Source organism: Linepithema humile, chromosome 6, assembly GCF_040581485.1.
Source record: "Linepithema humile isolate Giens D197 chromosome 6, Lhum_UNIL_v1.0, whole genome shotgun sequence".
In the NCBI taxonomy this organism is placed as follows: Eukaryota; Metazoa; Arthropoda; class Insecta; order Hymenoptera; family Formicidae; genus Linepithema; species Linepithema humile.
Genome location: NC_090133.1, coordinates 10,728,871 through 10,752,957, shown reverse-complemented (window position 1 = coordinate 10,752,957; position 24,087 = coordinate 10,728,871). Strand labels below are relative to the sequence as shown.

Here is a 24,087-nt window from a genome sequence, read left to right as displayed (position 1 = left end):
GGAACGCACCCTTCGTAGCGCTAAATAGCGCTAATAGCGTCTCCCCGAACGCACCCTATGTGACACGGTCAAACGCCGTGTTTAGATACTTGATGGAATGCGTTTAGTTCTGAACTAAACCGCTAGAGTCTGCTTATGTCTTCTCATGATATCTAGTAAGTTCATTTAATTGAAAAATTGGTGTACCAGGAGCATATTGGCATATTTAAAGTACGTACAAATCAAACATAATCATCATTTATTATTGTTTACGATCGCGATGAGTATAAATATATTTTGCAGATGGATAAAATGAAAATTGTGCATGAATTGATAGAAATTCCCAACTTATACAGCAGTTCTGATGAAACAAGTAGTGCAATGGAAGAATTAAGCAGTAGTACAAATAGTAGCGTCACTTCCTTCAGTAGTGACGAAAATCATGCAGACTTATTGCTTTTTCCTCTTCTGCATTAATTAATAATTGGCCGAAAGAGACATCGAATTGAGGATTATCTTTTGATTATTGACTCCTGGACAGATGAAGAATTTAAGGAACATTTAAGATTGAATCGGCATACTGCGCAAAGACTGATTGGTATGAAACATATTCTCTATCGATTTATACATAATGATCAACATTATTGTAATTATAATGCATGTTGTATAAAGTATAAAAGAAATTTTTTGTTAGAGATGAGTTATATTTATCAAATTTTATTCCATCACATTCATTTGGAAAGAAACCGATCTCAGCAAAATTGAGTCTTGCTTTTTTTATGGTATATTGCCAATACAGAACCTTTGCGAACTATGGCTGATAGATTTGGATTTTCTATTTCATCTGTGTTTTGCGTTCTCCGTCGTGTCATAGCCTGGTTGATGACGAAATTAGATGTAATAATTAAATGGCCACAGGGACAAAACATAATAACGACCGTTGAAGGTTTTCGTGCTAAGCAAGGAATTTCAAATGTCTTAGGAGCAATTGACTCATGTTCGGATAGAAAAACCTGCAATGTACGCACAAGACTATTGTAATAAAAAAAATTCTTTTCTATTAGTCTACAAATAGTGGCAGATGCGGATATGCGGATTACTAACATACATTGTGGTGAGCCTGGTTTTCTCCATGATGCACGTATATTCCGAAGATCAGAATTGTACCATGCAGCAAATGCTGATAATGGTGTATTATTCCTTGGTAATACTTTTTTTATTAGGGGACTCAGCATATCCATCTTTACCATGGCTTGTGCCACCTTTTCGAGATAATGGTTATCTTACACCACAACAGAGGGAATTTAATTTCATACACTCATCCACAAGAATGTCTGTTGAAAGAGCAATTGGGCAATTAAAAGGACGATTCCGTCGAATTAAATTTTTTGCTTAATATCGTGAAATGTCATTTATCACTAACACAGTAGCTGCAGCGTGTATATTACATAATTATTGTATCGATAAGAATGATGTTTACAATTTTCCTGAAGATAATGATGAAGATTTTAGTAATTTGGAGAATGATAATGAGGAATTGGAAATACGAACTGGAGATTGTAGAGTGGAACAAGATCGCAGGATGCTTTTCAATGTTCCCTGAAATATGATTTACTGTGAGAATTTTGCGTAATTTTTCAAACAGTTAAATAATGTTGATTCCATAAAATGCGAATAACTGTCGACACAATTTCTGTCTTATTTATGTAAAATAGAATTATCTTTATTGAATAATTATCTAATAAAACTACTTATCTATTACATCTCAGACTTATAAACATTGATTTTTGCATTAAAAAATAAAAAAAGTGTGCTAAAATAAAAAAGATAACACTCGAAAAAAATAACGCTCTTTTAGTTCATCTAAATTTTTCGCTTATAATTTATTACTTTTGGCATTATAACTTATGCTTACGAAAAGAAAATAACATTTTAAAAAAGACAGTAACACTGGAGAAAAAATATAACTTTATGCTTACGAAAAGAACACAACACTTAAATAAAGGCTTAATGCTGCTTCAATTATCGAATTTCAGTCAGAATGTGGTGTTTCACAAATATTTTGATTTTCGTTTACAAGTTTCTTTAGCAATTTATATTTTAATTGTTCGATTTCTATCAGTTTTATATGATGGTTTTTTTTTCTCTTTCGTCTTCTTTATTGCAATTTCTTTTCGTTGTTCCAATTCAGTTTCTTTTCAAATCAAGCTGTCTTTTTTTCAATTTTAGAGTTTCTTTCTTAGCCTCCAACAGATTTATATATCTTTGATTTTTGTTACGATCACGTTCTTCTTTTTTTTTGTAAATGATGCAGCCACTATTTTTCGAGTTCGATTTTTGTTGCTGCAGTTTTGGAACCTGTTCCATGAGAGGGACGCTTACGTTTTCTCATGCCAGTAACATTTGACTTTACGAAATCATTTTTCGATGAGATTAATTTCGATGGACTCATCTGAACTGAAGAGGATCCATTCAAATTTTCTTTTTCAAAAGAAGTCGAAGTACAAGTAGCGGATGCTGATGGTGTAAATTTTGATGAAACAGTATGCCCAGTACTGGCACGTTGCCGCAATCCGAGAATTTCATCCATCTGCTTAAACCATTCGAATTCCATGCGAGATCTTCTCGACTTTGAATTATTATCTACCACTTGTCTGTATCTTTTCACTAACGCATTGATTTTCCGCCTAATTTGGTTATTTGTCATCTAAAAAATTGATAGAATAATCGCCGTGTTAATACATATATCTTATATTTGAATAGAAAAAAAGCAGTACAACTACATTCGTATATCTACCAGGAGTGTAAGTTGAAGTTTGCCGGTTTTTTCGTTAAAAAAAACACATAATTTTCAAGGGAATCTCAAAATATTTTTATTCAAAGTATTGACCATTTGATTCTACACATTTCGTCCATCTTTCAGGCAAATTATGGATACCATTCCAAAAAAACTTTTTCTCTTTCGAGGAAAACCATTCGACGAGCCATTTTTCAACTTCTTCAAAATTGACGAAGTGCTGCTCTGCAAGTGAGTGCCCCATCGATGCGAAAAGGTGGAAGTCGGACGGGGCGAGGTCTGGAGAGTACGGTGGGTGCGATAATATTTCCCAATTAAGTGCTTTTAATGTGTCCACGGATCTAGCGGTATGAGACGGTGCGTTGTCATGTTGCAAAATAACTTTGCCATGTCTTCGGGCCCATTCCGGTCGTTTAACGATCAACGCATGATTCAAATTGATCATTTGTTGTCGGTAGCGATCCGTATTTACCGTTTCACCAGGTTTTAATAGTTCGTGGTACACCACACCATCCTGGTCCCACCAAACACAGAGCATTGTCTTACGGCCAAAGCGATTGGGCTTTGCAGTGGATGGGGCGGCTTCACCAGGTGAAAGCCATGATCTTTTTCGCTTCGGGTTCTCAAAAAAAATCCACTTCTCGTCACCCGTGACAATCCGATGCAAAAAAGACTTCCTTTCGAACCGTTGAAGCAGCATTTCACAAATGGTTTTTCGATGTTCCATTTGCCTGTCGTTCAATGCGTGTGGCACCCATTTTCCATACTTCTGGATTTTTCCCATGGCTTTTAAACGTCGGCAAATTGCTACTCGAGACACATTAAGTTTTTCTGCCAATATTTATTGTGATTGGGTTGGGTCTTCATCTAACAACACCTGCAAATCCTCGTCTTCAAACCTTTTCACTGCACCAGGATGTTCATTGTCTTTCAAATCGAAATCTCCACTTTTAAATTGACGAAACCATGTCTCACATGTTCTAATCACTGGAGCATGTTCACCATAAGTTTCTACTAGCAAACGATGTGCTTCAGCTGCTTTTTTCTTTTGATGAAATAAGAAAAGCAACGAATGCCGCAAATGCTCTTTATTTGGAACGAAACTCGACATATTTATTGATATTAAACAACTATGACGCTATTATTTTGACAGAATGAGACTTAGGTGTTTTTGGAGGTTAATGTCAATAGAAAACAATCGTGTATATAACAAATCATAGAAATGCCTACATCCTGCTAGCAACACCTACTGTAAAAACCGGCAAACTTCAACTTACACTCCTGGTATATGACTATTATATAAAATATGTAATTTATTCATATGAATGTACATTAACTACTAACTGATTTTATTTTATTCAAAATTATTTAAATTATTATTTAAAATTCCACTTAATGTCATGTAAACCTTTAGGAGTAAAATCGGTGTACCATTACCAACAAAGCAAGTAATAATTCTTTAATGAAAAAATACCTTTATCCCAAACTGTAGTCCCGTTCTTATTGCATCCCATACTTTCCTTTTTTTTTTGGATGATCCATTATTTCTATATTTGCCTCATATAGGCTTATAACAGCTAATGTTGCCTTTTGGTCCCAACAGCATCTGTAAAGTATATGTAAGTATACTATATATATACAGCGTATGTCAAAAGTTCCGGGACGGCTGGATAATTTGAAAAATACGCATCACAGAGGAAAATGACCTCAACAAAAGTTGTAGGATTTTTCTCGGGCAATCCGATGGTGACCTTAGATTTGGCCTTGCCCGTGACCTTCAAGGTCATTTCAAGGTCAAATCAAATTTTTTAAATAGAAACCCCTATTTTTGATTCCAAAATCTAATAGCTGGTGTCAAGAGTTTTTTAAAACACTATTCAATTATCTTACAATCTAAGAATGAATATTTAACAAGATATTTCATAGTTTGTAAAATTATGTCAAATTAAAGTATAAAATATCTCGTAAAGTATTCAATTTTTGGCCATTCTACACTTATAACTTTTTACGCCGAATTTTGCAAAAAATCGATTTATATAAAAAAATTAGGGTAATCCATTTAAAAAAATAAAGATGATCTTTATATGACCTTGACGAATGACCGTAGTTAAAATTCATGGTCACCATCTCTTTTTTTTTCTCTCAAAACTCTATAAATTTTATCTGAAACATTTTTGTCTGCCGGGCTCAATTTTCGAGATATTCGACTGGCTAGTTCAAAATGGGACATCCTGTATGTTAAAATACAGTTTTTTTTTCTAATTCATGCCTAAACGGCTTGAGATAGCGATTTAAGAGATATATTTTTTTTATAATTTGAGAAATTTCCAGTTAAATAATCTTATTTTGCGAATCGCAATCTGCCATCATTTTACTGCAAAATGCAAAAAAAAAACATACCGGTCCTCTTATCATACGGTAAATAAATATACATATATTAAAATATTGTTCTTTTGCTAATTCATACCTAATCGGTTTGAGATAACGATTTATGCGATAAACTTTTTTTGATAGTTTGAAGAATTTCCAATTGAATGATCTTATCCTGCAAATCGCAATATGTCATAATTTTACTGCAAAATACAAAAAAACATATTGGTCCTCTTACTATACGATAAATTGATATATATTAAAATATAGTTCTTTTTCTAATTTACGCCTAAATGGCTTGAGATAACGATTTATTTAATTAATTATTGATAGTATTTTTTCCACAGTTCGACAAATTTGCTTATCGAAAGGTCTTATACTGCGAATCGTTATCTATCATCGTTCCAACGCAAAATGTAAAAAATCTCCCGGTCCTCTTACGATAGGCCGATATACAGAGTGTATAAAAAGTACCGGAACCCCAGAATATTTCGAAAAATATAAGTTTTATAAAAAAATGTTTCAGATAAAAGTTGTATGATTTAAAAATATCTATTTATTGATCCTATTAGTTTAATCTTAAGTGGAGACGCTTCTGAGATTTAAAGTTTATCTTTATTTTTTAAAATGGAACTACCCTAATTTTTTTATATAAATCGATTCCTGGCAATATTCGGCGTAAAAAGTTATAAAGATAGAATAGCTAAAAATTGAATAATTCACGATATTTTATACGTTTAATTAAACATAATTTTACACAAACTATGAAATATCTCGTTAAATCTCGTTAAATTCATTTTTCAATTATTTTATCTGAACACTTTTTCTAAACACAGAGCTCTACAAATAAGGTCCTATACATATTTTACTTAACTGTAATATTTTAGTCGTTATTATCAAAAAAACTTGTAAAAATCTCCGAAGGGGGGGGGGGGGGGATGGATCCACTGCCTCCACGCATACACGCAAAGCGAGGTTTCCACATGGATTTACGAATTTCTACGTTTTTTGATAATAACGACTAAAATATTGGAGTTAGGTAAAATATGTATTATATTATATGTATATAAAATAGAATCTTATTTGTAGAGCTTTTTATGAGCTTCATTTTTTTGACAATGAACAATGAATACTTTTTAAAATAATTAACAAAAACAGTTTTACCTTTGAGACGGGTATGGGGGGCGGAGGGGGTATTTGCACCAAAAATCCATTTGGGAATATTACTTACTAGATAAAATAAGTATTTAGGTTGAATATCAGCCAAATCGGAGGTGATAGTTTTTTGGAAGTACTCCCGGTTATCGAGTTATAGATTGAATTAATAAAGTTAGAATATTAGTTTTGCAAATTTCCAAATTTTGCGAATTTACTTGAATTTATATTTATTTTTAAGTTTTTTATTTCTTTAGATTTCTCTTTTACTATTTTCACATTTGCGACATGCCGAAATGTGGTAAAAAATAAAACAAAATTCAGAACAAAGAAAGTAGGGCAGGGGAAGCAATAAAGCATGCTCATGTATGTATGGAAATTGTATATTTTACAAGTATCAATAACTATAGAAATATATTATATAGACGCCAATAATAACATAGCACAGTGAAAAGAGAGAATAGAATAAAGGTAGCAGACTAAAAGAATAGGCAAGAAGGAAAAATAAAAGATTACAGGTAAAATAGAGAAGAGTAAAGAAAGCATAAAAGGTAATACGCAGAATGGGATGATATCATACTTACGTGGTTTATCATAAATGTGATTGAAAAATAGTTAAAATGGATATAGTGATAATATGTTGGGCCTCACAATAAACATCATGTAAAATTTTTATATTTTTTGATATTTTACTTGTAATAATGTACATTTAGTTAATTTTGTAGTCAGAAGCACTAATTTGTACTAAAGATACTATGTATACAGGAATATTTTAAATTGAAAAACATAATTGTGTTTTATAATAAAATAAACTATCGGTCCTCGGTTTATACGATCACTGTATGAAGACAAAAATGCTTAATATTTCGAAAAACTAAATATGTATATATAAAATTTCAGTGATACACTCATCTACATGTTGATGTATATCTATGTATTCGAAAAAATATATGTGTTAGTGTCGGTCCTCATAATATACGGCTCACGTACATATACAGGGTGTTTTATAATGTCCGTGCCAACGCTCGTGTACGGATAGAGTGCGGTAAACTGAATAGAAAAGTCCTTTACCGTTTTGCAATTTTCGCAATAGTAATTGAGATATTAATTAAAAGGGATTGACGAATAATCACGCGTTGATCGCGGCTAGATCGTAGGCTGTACGCTCTAGGCGTGACAACACCCTGTGTGTATATATATATATATATATATATATACACAGGGTGTCCGACAATTGCTGAATCACCTCTCGAGTGTAGATAGAGCGGGTTAAACCGAGTAGAAAAGTCCTTTACCGTTTTGCGATTTTTCCAATAATTAATAAGAAATTAATTAAAGAAGATCGGCCAATTTCTGCGAGTCTAAGCGCGCAGCGAGAAGAGACAGCCCACTGTTACATGGTCGCTAGGACGCAAGGATCTAGCGTTCAGCACCGCTCGTATGTTGTCGTTGTCAATTGTAGAGCGCTCCTCCCAACGCTTCATCGCGTGCCTAGTAACCAAATAACAATGGACTGTACCGCCACGGATCTCTTCTCGCTGCGCACTCAAACTCGCTCGAATTGGCTGATATTTTTTAACTAATTCCCCATTAATTATTGCAAAAATCGTAAAATGGTAGAGGACCTTTCTACTCGGTTTAACCCGCTCTACCTACACCCGAGAGGTGATTCAGCAATTATCGGACACCCTGTGTAAAGTATATACGGATTTATTTATTTCTGTCAATTACTATACATACGTTCTTTACTTAGAGATTCTGAAAGAGAGAGAGAGAAGATTCTGAAAGTTGCGTTGCATCATCTCCACTGTCTTCAATGTTTTGTTGATAAGACATTTCTATATAAAACAGTTAAAGTACAATTAAAAAATTTATTATTATACTTTTTCTATTATTTATGGCTAATAATGTAAAATAAAATAGACAATAGATTTTCTTACTATACTCACATTCATCCTCTGTATAATAAAATAAAATATTACTATTTTCCTCCATGAATACTGCTTTTCCAACGAAGCAATCATGGACAGAAACATCGTCAAATGCAGCAATTTCTTTATTACAATGCTTACAAATGTGTGTGTGTGTGTGTACATTGCTATATTTAAAATTATTAAAAATATTAAAATATATAATCAATAATTCTTATGTAGAATATACGGTATTTTAACATTTAATCAAATACCTGTGATCGCCTCAAAGAACTCTTGAGTAATATCCACCAAGATCCACCCAATTGTGTATGATTTGGTCGAAATGATTTGATCTACACAGTAAATGTGAATAATAAAGAAGTTAAAAAATACCGCCCGAAATGCAAGCAATCGAACAATTAAGGTACGATTTCATGAAGCGTGTTGAATCCAGATTTTTCCCTCACTCTGCTGGTATTATGACGAGGGTGGGGCTGAACGCACTGCAGATTTTGAACGCCCAAGATCGAATAGACGATCTTTAGATTTAAGACGGCAGATCCCGAAGGCGGTACATTCAACCGTATGTTGATATGTGATGTGGTGTAACAAAATGTAAAAGTATGAAACAAAATAACGCAGCTGGATCAAATAATGAAGTATGTAATATATATATATATTTGAAATATTATAATTTTAATTTTTCAAGTGTGTAATCGGGAAAATGTGGTTACAGTAACGTCCTTTTTGTATTTAATATAACTATTTAAGTTTCAATTTTTTTTCTTTAACTCGATTCTGTAGTTATAATTTATTGTAAAAAAATAAACTCTTGAAAAGCTTTCATTAATTTGTAAATATAAAAATACTAACTGGGGGACTCATCCCATCGCCGACAATGGCTCTGTGCTAGACGTCTATATTCGTTGATAAGAAATTGTGTTTGCAGAAGTTATTGATGCTCGAACAACATCCTGTTTTTGGAAGTGAGATCCGACGATAGTTAATAGCTCTTCAAATTTAGTAGCTGACATTCGGAAGTGGCAATGGGTGTTTACGATAATTCAAGTTCGAGTTAGTTTCACTAGGACCGAAAAATGAGATAGACATAACCATCTAGAATCTTTATGATTTATGACAACTCAACGCTGTCTTGTATTGCTTGAGTTAAATTAATTGAATTTGTTGAGTTTATAGAGCAAATTTTATTGTAATAAAAAAATGTTAACTGCAAATCAGTCTATGAAAGAAACAAATAATGTTGGTATGTATGTTGGTATACCTCTTTAATAGATATAATTATATATATATGTATATAATTATATTTATTAAACTCAACAAATTCAATGAATTTAACTCAAGCAATACAAGACAGCGTTGAGTTGTCATGAATCATAAAGGTTCTAGATGGTTATGTATATCTCATTGTCGGTCCTAGTGAAACTAACTCGAACTTGAATTATCGTAAACACCCAATGGTATCTCTTATCCTCCAACATTAACTTTGGCATCGACGCAAAGTAAAAACTATGTTTAAGGCGGTCTTGAAAAATAGAAGCTACCCAGTGTTGTTTTTTTTTCTTTACTTCTTCGCCTTCTTCTTTTTGCAATTTAGAATAGCAATAAGAACAGCAACTCTTCGCTTCCAAATTTCTGCTGCTATTACCAATATGTTGGTTATATCATCAGGCATTTCGCAAAATATATAAATATGCGTGTATAGAATTTAATGACGCATAAAATCATGGAGAAAAATAAAACTTAATTAGTTAATTAGATTAATTAAAATATTTGTTTCATCAATTATTTGCAGTATACACTAAGCTAACCGGTTTCAACACTGAATATGGTATCGATTTTGGCTGTGTTCCAAAATTCACTGCCAGTACTAAAAATCTACAGTTTACGTATATTGTAGATTTTCAGTATTGGCAATGAATTTTGGAACGCAGCCTTTATTGGGAAAATCCGGATTCAGAACGCTCCATGAAAACGATAGGGGAGCTTAGAGACTAGATATTCAAATCTGAAATTTTCAGTCCCACCAGAGAGAAACCTGAGAGAGGCCACGCTGCCGTTTTCCGTACGACGCTTTCTCTAGGCCGTACGCTAGTGACGCACGTCCATTTCCGGCCGGCTTAGGAACTAAATAGCCACGTCCATTTTCCGCATCGGTCAAAAAGTCACGTCTATTTTCTGAGATGGTTCATGTCCATGTTATATCCACAAGCGAAGCTATTTACGTCACGCGTCCTTGCCGTGCGTTAGACTGTTTGATCAACAGCAGCGTACAACAAAGAATCAAGCGTTTTTTAATCGAGTAAGGCGAATCGCTTGAATATTAAAGATCCGATATTCGAGACCTACTTTTTGCAACTTTTTTTTCCTTTTTTTGCATTTTTTTCAACTGTATATAATCAAATTAATAAATTAAAATAAAGTTTAATAATAAAATAATGTTAAAATAATGTTAATATAAAAATAATATTTAATAAGCTTTTATTGCAGAATTGTAAAATTATTTTTAATTTTTTTATTAACAATAACAAATCAGTTTTTATTAAATAATTATAAAAAATTTTTTATATTAAAAAATGCTTTTTATAATGTTTTTGTAATATTTAGTACATGCCATGTACAATAAAATATACATATTTTTATATAACTAACATATGATCTGTATTAAAAAATGTTTTCTCTTTCTCGATCCTTCAAAAAAAAAAAGTATTAATCGTAAAGAGTGATTCAAATAATAATTTCAATGTAGAAAGAAATTCAGTCTCTTATGCAAATGTAATACAAGTAACGATAGCATCGATCTCATTCTTAATAATGTGCAGTGGCTTAACGGAAAATAGTTGGTCTATCACAACGCAGATCAGGTTTCGAGACTGAGTGGTGTCCGATTTTTTTCAAGTTTATGGTACATCTTATATAGATCACATTTAGATTTGATAATTTAACACAGGCCTCGGAATTATTTCATCTTTTCAGCCGATTCTCGTGGTATACGCCTCCTTTCCTCTCTTCACCGCGCGCGCGGCAAACGCTAGGGCCAGCGCCGCCGAGCGTTAGGAGCGGCGCTATCCGATTAATGTTAAAAAAATTTATTAAAAATATTTTTTTCCTCAATAACAATAGTACCTCATGGGTGACGTGGAAATCTATTGAAATATTTTCACATAATAAATTTAAAAATAAAAAAAATATTTTTAATAAATTTTTTTAACTTTTAATGATCAAGGAAGAAGAACCCAACATTTATCGGATAGCGCTGCTCCTAACGCTCGGCGGCGCTGGCCCTAGCGGCTGCCGCGCGCGCGGTGAAGAGAGGAAAGGAGGCATATACCACGAGAATCGGCTGAAAAGATGAAATAATTCCGAGGCCTGATTTAACAAGAAATAAGTCAAAGAGATTTATGTAGATTTTTTTACTTTTTTTTTACTATTTGTTTATTCATGATACATAATGAAACATATATTTATTAATGTGATTATATTTAACAGAAATATGAATATATTTAAAGAAGAACATGTGAAATTTATAAATAACTGAAAAAAAGATATATAAATAATTATTTAGTAATAATAATTAATAGTGGTCTTCCACGCTACCCATGAGGTGCCACTAATAGCGCGTTAGATTTTTTTTAAAGTGGATCTTCGCCTGTAGCCCTATTATACCACTTTTTATTACATTATATATTTACAAAAGATATATATATATATATACCGGGTGGACCATTTTAATCCATCCACGTAAATTTCTCCGTAAGTAAGCCAAATACAGAAAAATGGTTCAGACAAAAGTTGTTCAAGACAATAAGGGTCACCTATTTGTGTTAGTGACTTTGACCTTAAAGTCAATTTTCAAGGTCATTTGAAGGTCAGAGTTATTTTTTTAAATAAACCCCCTATTTTTGATTCCAAAATCTAATAGCTGGTGTTAAGAGCTTTTCAAAACACTATAATGAAGTTATTTTTCATTAAGAACTTTTCGAGTTATGAGGCTTGTAAATTACAGTATTTTGACATAAAATACAAATTATCTTGTAAAACATTCAATTTTTGGGAATCTTACCTTAATACTTTTATGCATAAAATAATGAGACGAATCAATTGATATAAAGAAAACACATAGTTGCTTTCAAGAATAAATATGTAATTTGCAACATGCAACTGCATACTTTTTTTTAAAACCAATGTGTTTTCTTTATACCAATTGATTTGTCTCATTATTTTATGCATAAAAGTATTAAGGTAAGATTCCCAAAAATTGAATGTTTTACAAGATATTTTGTATTTTATGTCAAAATACTGTAATTTACAAGCCTCATAACTCGAAAAGTTCTTAATGAAAAATAACTTCATTATAGTGTTTTGAAAAGCTCTTAACACCAGCTATTAGATTTTGGAATCAAAAATAGGGGGTTTATTTAAAAAAATAACTCTGACCTTCAAATGACCTTGAAAATTGACTTTAAGGTCAAAGTCACTAACACAAATAGGTGACCCTTATTGTCTTGAACAACTTTTGTCTGAACCATTTTTCTGTATTTGGCTTACTTACGGAGAAATTTACGTGGATGGATTAAAATGGTCCACCCGGTATATATATATATATATCTTTTGTAAATATATAATGTAATAAAAAGTGGTATAATAGGGCTACAGGCGAAGATCCACTTTAAAAAAAATCTAACGCGCTATTAGTGGCACCTCATGGGTAGCGTGGAAGACCACTATTAATTATTATTACTAAATAATTATTTATATATCTTTTTTTCAGTTATTTATAAATTTCACATGTTCTTCTTTAAATATATTCATATTTCTGTTAAATATAATCACATTAATAAATATATGTTTCATTATGTATCATGAATAAACAAATAGTAAAAAAAAAAGTAAAAAAATCTACATAAATCTCTTTGACTTATTTCTTGTTAAATCAGGCCTCGGAATTATTTCATCTTTTCAGCCGATTCTCGTGGTATATGCCTCCTTTCCTCTCTTCACCGCGCGCGCGGCAGCCGCTAGGGCCAGCGCCGTCGAGCGTTAGGAGCAGCGCTATCCGATAAATGTTGGGTTCTTCTTCCCCGATCATTAAAAGTTAAAAAAAAAATTTATTAAAAATATTTTTTTTATTTTTAAATTTATTATGTGAAAATATTTCAATAGATTTCCACGTCACCCATGAGGTACTATTGTTATTGAGGAAAAAAATATTTTTAATAAATTTTTTTAACATTAATCGGATAGCGCCGCTCCTAACGCTCGGCGGCGCTGGCCCTAGCGTTTGCCGCGCGCGCGGTGAAGAGAGGAAAGGAGGCGTATACCACGAGAATCGGCTGAAAAGATGAAATAATTCCGAGGCCTGTGTTAAATTATCAAATCTAAATGTGATCTATATAAGATGTACCATAAACTTGAAAAAAATCGGACACCACTCAGTCTCGAAACCTGATCTGCGTTGTGATAGACCAACTATTTTCCGTTAAGCCACTGCACATTATTAAGAATGAGATCGATGCTATCGTTACTTGTATTACATTTGCATAAGAGACTGAATTTCTTTCTACATTGAAATTATTATTTGAATCACTCTTTACGATTAATACTTTTTTTTTTTGAAGGATCGAGAAAGAGAAAACATTTTTTAATACAGATCATATGTTAGTTATATAAAAATATGTATATTTTATTGTACATGGCATGTACTAAATATTACAAAAACATTATAAAAAGCATTTTTTAATATAAAAAATTTTTTATAATTATTTAATAAAAACTGATTTGTTATTGTTAATAAAAAAATTAAAAATAATTTTACAATTCTGCAATAAAAGCTTATTAAATATTATTTTTATATTAACATTATTTTAACATTATTTTATTATTAAACTTTATTTTAATTTATTAATTTGATTATATACAGTTGAAAAAAATGCAAAAAAAGGAAAAAAAAGTTGCAAAAAGTAGGTCTCGAATATCGGATCTTTAATATTCAAGCGATTCGCCTTACTCGATTAAAAAACGCTTGATTCTTTGTTGTACGCTGCTGTTGATCAAACAGTCTAACGCACGGCAAGGACGCGTGACGTAAATAGCTTCGCTTGTGGATATAACATGGACATGAACCATCTCAGAAAATAGACGTGACTTTTTGACCGATGCGGAAAATGGACGTGGCTATTTAGTTCCTAAGCCGGCCGGAAATGGACGTGCGTCACTAGCGTACGGCCTAGAGAAAGCGTCGTACGGAAAACGGCAGCGTGACCTCTCTCAGGTTTCTCTCTGGTCCCACCCTTGTCCCAATACCAGCGGAGCGGGGGAAAAATCTGAATTCAACACGCTCCATGAAATCATACCTTTAGGTCAGTGCTTGGAATTAGTTGAACATTTCAGCCGATTTCCGCGGTGTACGCCTCCTTTCCTCTTCTTACCGCGCGCGCCGCAGCCGCTAGGGCCAGCGCCGCCGAGCGTTAGAAGCAGCACTATCTAATTAGGTTCTGTGAGTAAGTTCTTCTCCCTATTTATTAAAATTTATTAAAAATATATTTTTATTTTTAAATTTATTAAGTGGAAATATTTTAATAGATTTCTACGTCACCCATGAGGTACTAATGCTGATGCGTTTTTTCAAAAGTGGTTTCTATCTACATTATTGCATGAATTGTTCATTTTCATAAAAAGCCAAGAAAATCTAATTAAGAAAATCTCTTTTATATATGGGACATTCTTTCTCAACTTTACACCCATGCTGCCCATTTTCTATTTCATCTAACAATTTTTGAAAAAATCTTAAAATTTACAGAAAAATGCAAGCTTTCCAATGGCGCGTGGCAAAATTATCACATTCAATTGGATCATACTTAAAATTTCAGAAAACCAAAAAAAAAAAAAATAAAAACGGTAATTATTCAAGTGTAGCGATTATTCATTCGACGTTTTTCTCTTCCAATGAACACTTTCGAGTACTCTGTTTATCTGTGCACTGTCACATGAGTCTAAACTAAAATGGCGGATCCAATATGGCCGCCAAAAATTTAAAAAATTTAAGAAATTAACTAATTTTTATAAAACTTGGTATCAAGGGGTTTTTTGGGTTACTGTATACGAGTCTAAAGTTATCTTTCGAAAATACAAAATGGCGGATCCAATATGGCCACCAAAACATTTTGAAAATTTTTAGAAATTAACGAATTTTTATAATACTTGGTATCAGGGACTTTTTCGGGTTGCTAATAACGAATCTGAAGTCGCATTTCAAAAATTCAAAATGGCGGATCTAATATGCAACTAAGAATTTGAAAAATTTTTAAAAGTAAGGGAGTTTTATAAAATTTGAACAGAGAGTTTTACGGCCAGCTAAATACAAATCTTAAGTCGGATTTCGAAAACTGAAAATGTCAGATCTAATATGAAGACCAAAAATATTGAAAATTTAGGAAATTGACAGATTTTTATAAAACTTGATACTAGAGATACCTCTGATTCTGATGTCGCCTGAGCTCTTATCCCCTACTTTTTGAAATCTTGGTATGAAAAAGTCGAACTATTACCAGCATTGGAATATCTCTTAATCACCATTTCTTTGTTGATTGGGACGAAACAGTGATTTCTCAGAATCTCTGGAACTGGAGCTACATCAAATCGTTTTTTCAAAAATTTTTTTGTCTTTTGGTGCTCTTTGTCATTATATGACAGTATACTAATACTTTTAGAATTTTTTTGAGCCCAGTCAACAAGTTTCTCGAATGAAAGAATGGCATCGTTCGGTTTACTAAGGAGGCTAGCTCGCATAGCTTCCCTTTTGAACACAGCACCTACACCGTCTGAAGCACCTTTACCATGTGCAGTGGCATGATAGTTCCATTCCGCTGCAACACCAAAATCCTCTTCGTGATGCATTAGATTCATCATCTGATATTTATTTTTAAAATGCTGTTTTGCCTCATCGCTAAAGTAGATTACTCTTCTTAGCTCAGGAATTATTATTTTCAATTCAGGAATCAGCATCTTTTGTACAGTATATACAACAGCTGTGTCATGAAGTGTACTATCCGACAAAAGAATAAAACTTTTGTGTTCAAGTTCTAACTCTTTTTTATAGTAACACACGACAGGAAAGACAGTACATTGTGAATTATTAAAATGGAACGCCTACGATGCATCTTGCACAACATACTTGTAATTCTCAGAAAAATCTAATACTGCAAGAACTTCACCTTTTTTTAAATTCTCTTTTCTTTCCTGATAGAATCGAGATTGTTCTTTTGCAATAAAAGAATGAGGTTTTAGAATAATAAATTTGTTACAAAATTCATCGACAAATTCCGACGACGGAAGAATTTGCGTCTGAAGAGTTGATCTGTCAGTTGTTGTCCAGACACTGAACTGTATGTGGTGAATACCTTTCTCATCTAAGAATTCTTTCAAATGTTTTTTTAGTTTAATAATACCAGGACATTTACTGCATTCATCAATATAACAATTTTCATCAGGATTTTTGCACACGATTTGGCGTAAGCAATCTTTATAATCATGTAAAATCACATTGGAATCTTTAGCAAGATTATTTAAATTGACAGAGTCAATCATCAATTTGCAATTTTGATGTATCGTACAGACACAGACCGAATGCGTACCATTCGCACCAGCAAGTATACAATGTTTTGATCGGAGTTGGGCAAATTTACTAAAACTAACATGACAGTCAGGATGGCATTTACTATAAATATCATAAAGATTTCTTAAGTCTGAAAGGAGAAGGCGTTTCTGAATCAAATCTCTGCCCTCGTCATTTTTTACTGAAACCATATCTTTCATACCTGGCATGATTCTGCTATTTTTGTCACTATTGTAAAAATCTTTAATTCGTGTAACAGTACTTTTCGGCAATGGTTTACCATTCTTAGCAGTTGTTTTTGCTAAAACGCCCTTAGATGCTTTCAATTCTCTAGCTTTTTTTGCAAAATACCTAGAACAGTTGAATTCCCGAGAAATTTGACTTAGACTCCATGCATCTGGTACTACAGTCAAAATCGTCAATCTCAAAGGATCATTAATTTCAAGAGTGGAAAATTTTTCTTTCAATCTCTCAACATATCTTTCAACTCAATCTCTCTTTGTGATTTTATGTTGCATTCAATTCCACTGAAAGATAATGAAGATGCACCGGAAGATACAGAAATATTCAGTTCAGTATCATGAGTACAATTATCAAACGTTTTATCAAGACTCAATGAGACGTGCGTATCTTCATTCATGCGAGGATATTTCATTTTCCTACATGCTGCACAAATTTTAGCATTATCTGGAAATTTTGGGAATAATCGTTTGATAACACTCGAAATGCGTCGAAGATCTTTTCCTCTGTGACCTTCCATATTGTAGGGATTGCAACATCTATCACCGTGTATACTGGACATATTCAAAATCAAATTCTAAAATTCACGATCAAAAATAGTACAGATAATAGAATTTTCGGTAGTATTGTTCTGAGAGCAGTCCTAAAAGAACGGTTAAAAGTAGCTCTGAAAAGAACTGTTCGAAGAAAACCTCAGAGAAACGCTCAAAGCACAAAAAAGCCCAGAACCATGGGAGTCGGATATACAAATCCAAATATTAAAGCGTTTAGAAATTTACGGAATCACAATGAAACGTTTTTTAACGTTAAAATGTTGTAATGAATGGCGATAATATCGCGGTAGAGAAACTCTCTCGAATGTGTACAAAATGAATTTCACGATCTTATTTTATGAAACTTTTTAGACTAGGCTCAGAAAAAAAATAATAATCCAATTGAATTTGATAATTTTGCCACGCGCCCATGGAGGACTTGAATTTTGTTATAAATTTTAATAGTTTTTCGATAATCTTTAGACCAAATAGGTCGATAAATACAAATTTAATGATGAAATTTTAAAATCTGCGTCCCAAATATACTCCTGATACCAAGTATTATAAAAATCCGTTAACTTCTTAAATTTTTCAATATTTTTGGTGGTCGTATTAGATCCGCCATTTTGAATTTTTAAAATCCGATTTGAGATTTGTATTCAGCATACAGAAAAACTCTTTGGTATTAAGGTTTACAAAAATCCGTTAATTTCTTAAATTTTTTAAATTTTTGGCGGCCATATTGGATCCGCCATTTTAGTTTAGACTCATGTGACAGTGCACAGATAAACAGAGTACTCGAAAGTGTTAATTGGAAGAGAAAAATGTCGAATAAATAATCGCTATACTTCGAATAATACTTTGAATAATTACCGTTTTTATTATTTTTTTTGGTTTTCTGAAATTTTAAGTATGATCCAATTGAATTTGATAATTTTGCCACGCGCCATTGGAAAGCTTACATTTTTCTGTAAATTTTAAGATTTTTTCAAAAATTTTTAGATCAAATAGAAAATGGGCAGCATGGGTGTAAAGTTGAGAAAGAATGCCCCATATTTTTTTTAAATTAAGAATTTGTTATTTTTATCTTTAGTGGAATAGGCCTACGGAGGAAATCATTTAAAGGTATATAAAATGTATATTATAAGTATAGTAGTATAGCTATGCCGGTTCTAACCCATGGTTAATGAGGGGGGTGCGGGTGAAGAGGGGAAGAGGGGTATCAGATAATAGTGGAGGGGGTAATGACGTCATCGTTTTGGAGGAGAGGGGGTAATTTAGGAGTGGTGGGGGGTATCAGATAACAATAATTCCTGGAAGTGGGGGATTTCCGGGATTCCCGGAAGAGATAAGATAAGGATTGTTAATACAAACATGAGTCGTCGAGAGATAAGGATTCCTGGAAGAGATAGGGATTCCGAGAACTGTTTACATCCTTTGGTTTTTCTCTGCGCATCAAAGTGGAGCGCCATGTTGTCGGAATGCATCATCGCAATGTTTATACAATAAGGGTATATAAGGCCCGCGAAGAACGAGTGGTATAACAGTCGAAATGTTCATCGCACTCTCGGATGAACGCGATATTCTCAATTTAACAGCAGCGGAGTTAGAATTTGTGCCAAAGGTGATTTTATTAAGCAAGTTTGCTCGGTTCGTAGACCAAGTGTGGGAGAAACTTCCGGAACACGTAAGAGTGGACCCGGAAGTGCAGGGTTACCGTCGGTGCAAGAAACATCACAATCAACCGTGGCAGCGCGACCACATCGACGGACCCGCGCCATACGTTGCACCAAAGATTGCACTCTGTGCGAATTAGGTGAGAAAAATATCTCTAAAAAATAGAAAGTGAGAAATATTCAGCGAGTAGATATTTAGGTGTATTGTAAAATGTTTCAGGATCACCACGATGCGACAGCCAAGGAGTCTCGTCGAACTCGCCAGGAAGGTCATAAACCAGAACGTCGCAAGCAGATACCTATTGAGCGATCTACCGCTTCCGGAGAAGTATATTCGACAATTGTATCAGACGTATGGTCGGGATCGCTTCGAAAAATTGTTATCAAAATGTAAGACGCAAGTCGAGTACTTAGGCATCGTACAGTTGATGTGTTGTGTCGATGCCGACGAAATGTCGGAAATGTTTGTATGCGAATATTGAAATAAAAAATTTTTATATTTAAAATGTAAGTTTTTTTTTTTTTTTATTATCATCCCGCTGTAGTAATATAAGAGAACGCGTCGATTGTACCGACTTATCGCGAATCAAGTTACACCGTTGTAGCGGACCATTTAAATAAACAATTTCAAAAGTTTTATTAAAATAAACTTATTCATATTAAATAAAAATAATTTGAATTATTATTCCTGTGCCTCATCTTATTCACTGACCTATCCTACCGCGAGATAAGCGACAGATCATATGTCACGAGGATCGTATAACTGAGGTGGAATAAAAGTCGTACGATATAAATCATTTTTTTTTTTTTTTATTTACGACGAATGATATAGAGTGAAATAATTAAGTTATACATTTATTCTAAACACCAATAATATACTTCAAGTTTTCTTTTTAATATAAATTATCCGCGGTAAAATATAAATTTAATAGGAACTTTAATCTAAACTTAATATGTAATTTAAGCATGGGAGGTGAAAGGAGAAAAAATCGCAATAAGATTAATATTAGCAAATTTTATTCATATTTTTGTAAAAGATGTTACATAGATAAAAAAAAAAAAAAAAAAAAAATTGTTTCAACTGAGCCTCTAACGCCTTTCACGATTACGAGGGGGAACGGGGGGAGGCGCTTGAGTCGTCCTCGGACGAGGCTCGACGACAGCTATCGGCTTGTGGTACACTCCGCAATCTTTACACTTCTCGTATTCGGAATTTTTTCTATTCTGATCACGCTCCATTTTCTATACTTTTTTCTCCACCGCGTGCACACTTTGAACTGATAAATTACTCTCTTCCGCACACCTTATATACAGCTCGACGCAAAAAACGTCAATTTCGCTGTAGTAATAAACGTTAAAATACGTTCGATAGATGTTAAAAGTGGTTTAAGTAATGTTGAAAAGATGTACAAAAGATGTACGTAAGATGTTCAACAATACGTTAAAAGACGTTCGATAGACGTTCAAAGACGTTCGATAGACGTTCAAAAAGACGTACGATAGATGTTCTTACGAATAATCTCTTCGCAAGATAAGCGACAGAGCATATATCCCATACAGCACACAAACGTTGAATCAATATCTAAAAAACGTAGAATTGTAACATTATGAATGTTTCAGCAACGTTGCGAAATATAGATTCAATGTTGAAAAAATATTGAAGAAATGTCTAATGTCCTCTGAATTGCAATGTCTGCAAGACAAGAAACATTAATTCAATATTGATTCAACATTTATTCAATGCAGAATTTATATATATTATGCATTATAATAATGTTTTGAAAAATTGAATGAAATAAATGTTTAAAATTAATTTTTATTTAAATATATATATATATATATATATATAATTATATTATTATTTCTTATTAATAATTATTGTAATAATTATTATATTATTTCAAAAGATAATAATTGTTAAATGTTGTTTCTACGTTATAGCAACATTTAACAATCAATATAGCAAAATCAACATAGATTCAATGTTGAAAAAACCTTTATACTTCAACATTCAACATTGCAACGTCTCAGCGACGTTATTTCAACTTTCTGTGCTGTGTGAGTATCACGAGGATCGTATAACTGAGGTGGAATAAAAGTCATACGAGAGATGTTCAAAGATGTACGATAGACGTTCCATAGATGTTCAATAGACGTTCAAAGACGTACGATAGACGTTCAAAGACGTACAATAGACGTTCGATAGACGTACGAGAGACGTTCGATAGACGTTCAAAGACGTACGATAGACGTTCAAAGATGTACGAGAGGCGTACGATAGACGTTCAATAGATGTTAAAAGTAGTTCGATTGACGTTCAAAGACGTACAATAGATGTTAAAAGTTGTACGTAAGACGTTCAACAATACGTTAAAAGATGTTACATAGATGTTAAAAGTAGTTCGATTGACGTTAAAAGACGTACGATAGACGTTGAATAGATGGAAATATCATACGCTGGCCTATCGTCCTAGCGAAACCTTAGATCCGCGATTACTATTCCTCGAAAAGGAGATGCTACTGTCGAGCGAGTCATCTCGTCTTCGGCATATTATAAAGAATTATATTGTTGTAAACTATCAGCGGATATCGATACAAATGTTAGTTAGCGACGAATAACTTAGCACCTATCGTCCTGGCGAAACCTTAGATCCGCGATTACTATTCCTCGAAAAGGAGATGCTACTGTCGAGCGAGTCATCTCGTCTTCGGCATATTATAAAGAACTATATTGTTGTAAACTATAGTGGATATCGATACGAATGTTAGTTAGCGACGAATATAATAAGATTATAATAAGATTTAGCGGCATCTTTGATGTAAGGGTATATAAGTCGGGATTAACTACTGCATCCATAATAGATCTTTGTTGTTCACAAGGTTCGTAACGTAGTTATTCGTTTAAAAAAATGTCTAGTTGTCGGAAAATAATCGATTCGTGTTTGCGATTGACGCATAGCTTAAACGGGCTATGCGTTGATAATTATTTATCGTCGTTGTCCGACAACGACGATGATAATTATACGGTATTCGCAAAGTTTGCGGGTGCGTGCCCTAGCGCGGTGCTTGCTGTGTTATTTCGGTTGGGACATTTTTCGAATTATCCTCAGCTCTTGATTATTGCTGGGGAAATTGTCGAAATAAGACGTATTTTCAGCGATGCTGAAGAGGATGCGGGAGGTTATATCACCTGGCTGTCGCATTGCTATAATGATGCTGTAAAAAATGGTAAGTTTTTTTTTTTTTTTTTATTATAAATATTAAAACAAAGTTTTAAAAAAAATTAAAATCATTATTTTTTAGGAACGCTACAACATCCAACATCTAAAAAAACTATGGTGGTAGAGGGTGTGGTGCGTGGTACGCGTCGAAACCACGACGAGCGAGCTACTCGACGTCTCGGGGTAAGACGTCGAGCGGATACCTCGCCTGAGGCCGGACCCTCGTGTAAGTCGCTGTATACATTATTTATATGAAATAACAGCATCGATTTTTATATTAGGAAATTTTACAAAAAAAAATTTAATGTTTCAGCTCGCGCTCGAATTGTTCTAACGCCTGAGCTCGTCGATCTCGTGAGCGACGAATCGATGAGCTCACTTCGCGAGGAAAAAGAGCAGGAAGAGGAAGAGGAGAGGACTTATGAAGGAGGGGATGAGGAAGGCTACACGCAAGACGGATGGGGAATGGGTGACAGAGGTAAGAAAGATTGAAAATATTTACAGTTACTTTTATGTTTGAATTTTTTTTTTTTTTTCAACATTAAAATTTTCACAGGATACAGCCCCCCTGTGATGTCTTACTCTCCCGATTAGAATTTTCAAACGGAGGAGTAAAATAAAAAGAAGAAAATCGAGAGGTGAGTATTTTCATACTCAAATTTTTTAATTAATTTATTAATTTTTTTTTTTTTTAATTTTGACTTTTTGCAGTTCAAACAGGTGGTAGAGAAGAAGAGTCGGAGGAAACTTGGTCGGGCGAGGTTCCTGCGACGCGCTTTCGAAGTCGTCGGTTTCACCAGTCGATTCCTCGCGAGAAAAGAACTTTTTTTTTTGCAATTGAAAAAAAAATTCTGTTTGCTCAAATGTACATATATTTTTTTATTGTTTTTTTTTAATAAATATTATTCATATTAAATAAATTTATTTTTTATTTTTTTTTACCAGACTTTTCCCATCCTATTCACTGACCTATCCTACTGCGAGATAAGCGACAGATCATATGTCACGAGGATCGTATAACTGTGGTGGAATAAAAGTCGTACGATATAAATCATTTTATTAATATAAATCATTTTATTAATATAAATCATTGTTATGTTACACGTTTGTTACGCTCAAACCACCACTTGTACAATTTGCAAACATTCCGCATAGCGCAATGTTTCGTGTGATACGCGCAGCGCAAGGTTCCGATTACATCCAAGTTCGTCAGGCGTGCGATATCTTCGTAATCCGCATCGATCGTTTCGATCTCTACATCATCTTCCAAAATCTCGCACAGCCACTTTTTCTTCTCGAGTCCTTTCACGTATATCAGAGGCGGTTCCGTACCAATGGCGTTGTTGATGAGACTTTTCATCCGACTGTACGAGACGAGTCCATCTTCCCATCGGAAGCCGTGATGGTGTATCCGTAACCAACACACCAGCGATTTTTCCGATTTTGTCGACAGATACCACGGTACGTGTTCACGAAATACGTAATGAGACAGCGTTTCGCCATCTCGAAGTACCGCTGCTTCTTTCACAATAAAAATGTTGTTGAACGCGTAACCTTGCAAGTCGACGAAA

At 33.5% G+C, this 24,087-nt stretch overlaps 2 long non-coding RNA genes and 1 pseudogene across 2 annotated transcripts; 2 read left to right on the top strand and 1 right to left on the bottom strand.

The window, feature by feature from the left end:
- The first annotated feature begins 72 nt into the window (after positions 1-72).
- On the top strand, positions 73-1,740 carry LOC105679039 (uncharacterized; annotated as a pseudogene).
- Positions 1,344-6,373, bottom strand: LOC137000595 (uncharacterized). Its single transcript, XR_010890866.1, has 3 exons — positions 6,311-6,373; positions 4,251-4,382; positions 1,344-2,686 (listed from the first exon to the last, which is right to left on the bottom strand). It is a non-coding gene; the product is annotated as an uncharacterized lncRNA (long non-coding RNA).
- A 7,110-nt stretch (positions 6,374-13,483) lies between these two features.
- On the top strand, positions 13,484-20,382 carry LOC105668567 (uncharacterized). Its single transcript, XR_010890641.1, has 2 exons — positions 13,484-19,435; positions 19,516-20,382. It is a non-coding gene; the product is annotated as an uncharacterized lncRNA (long non-coding RNA).
- Positions 20,383-24,087: the final 3,705 nt, after the last annotated feature.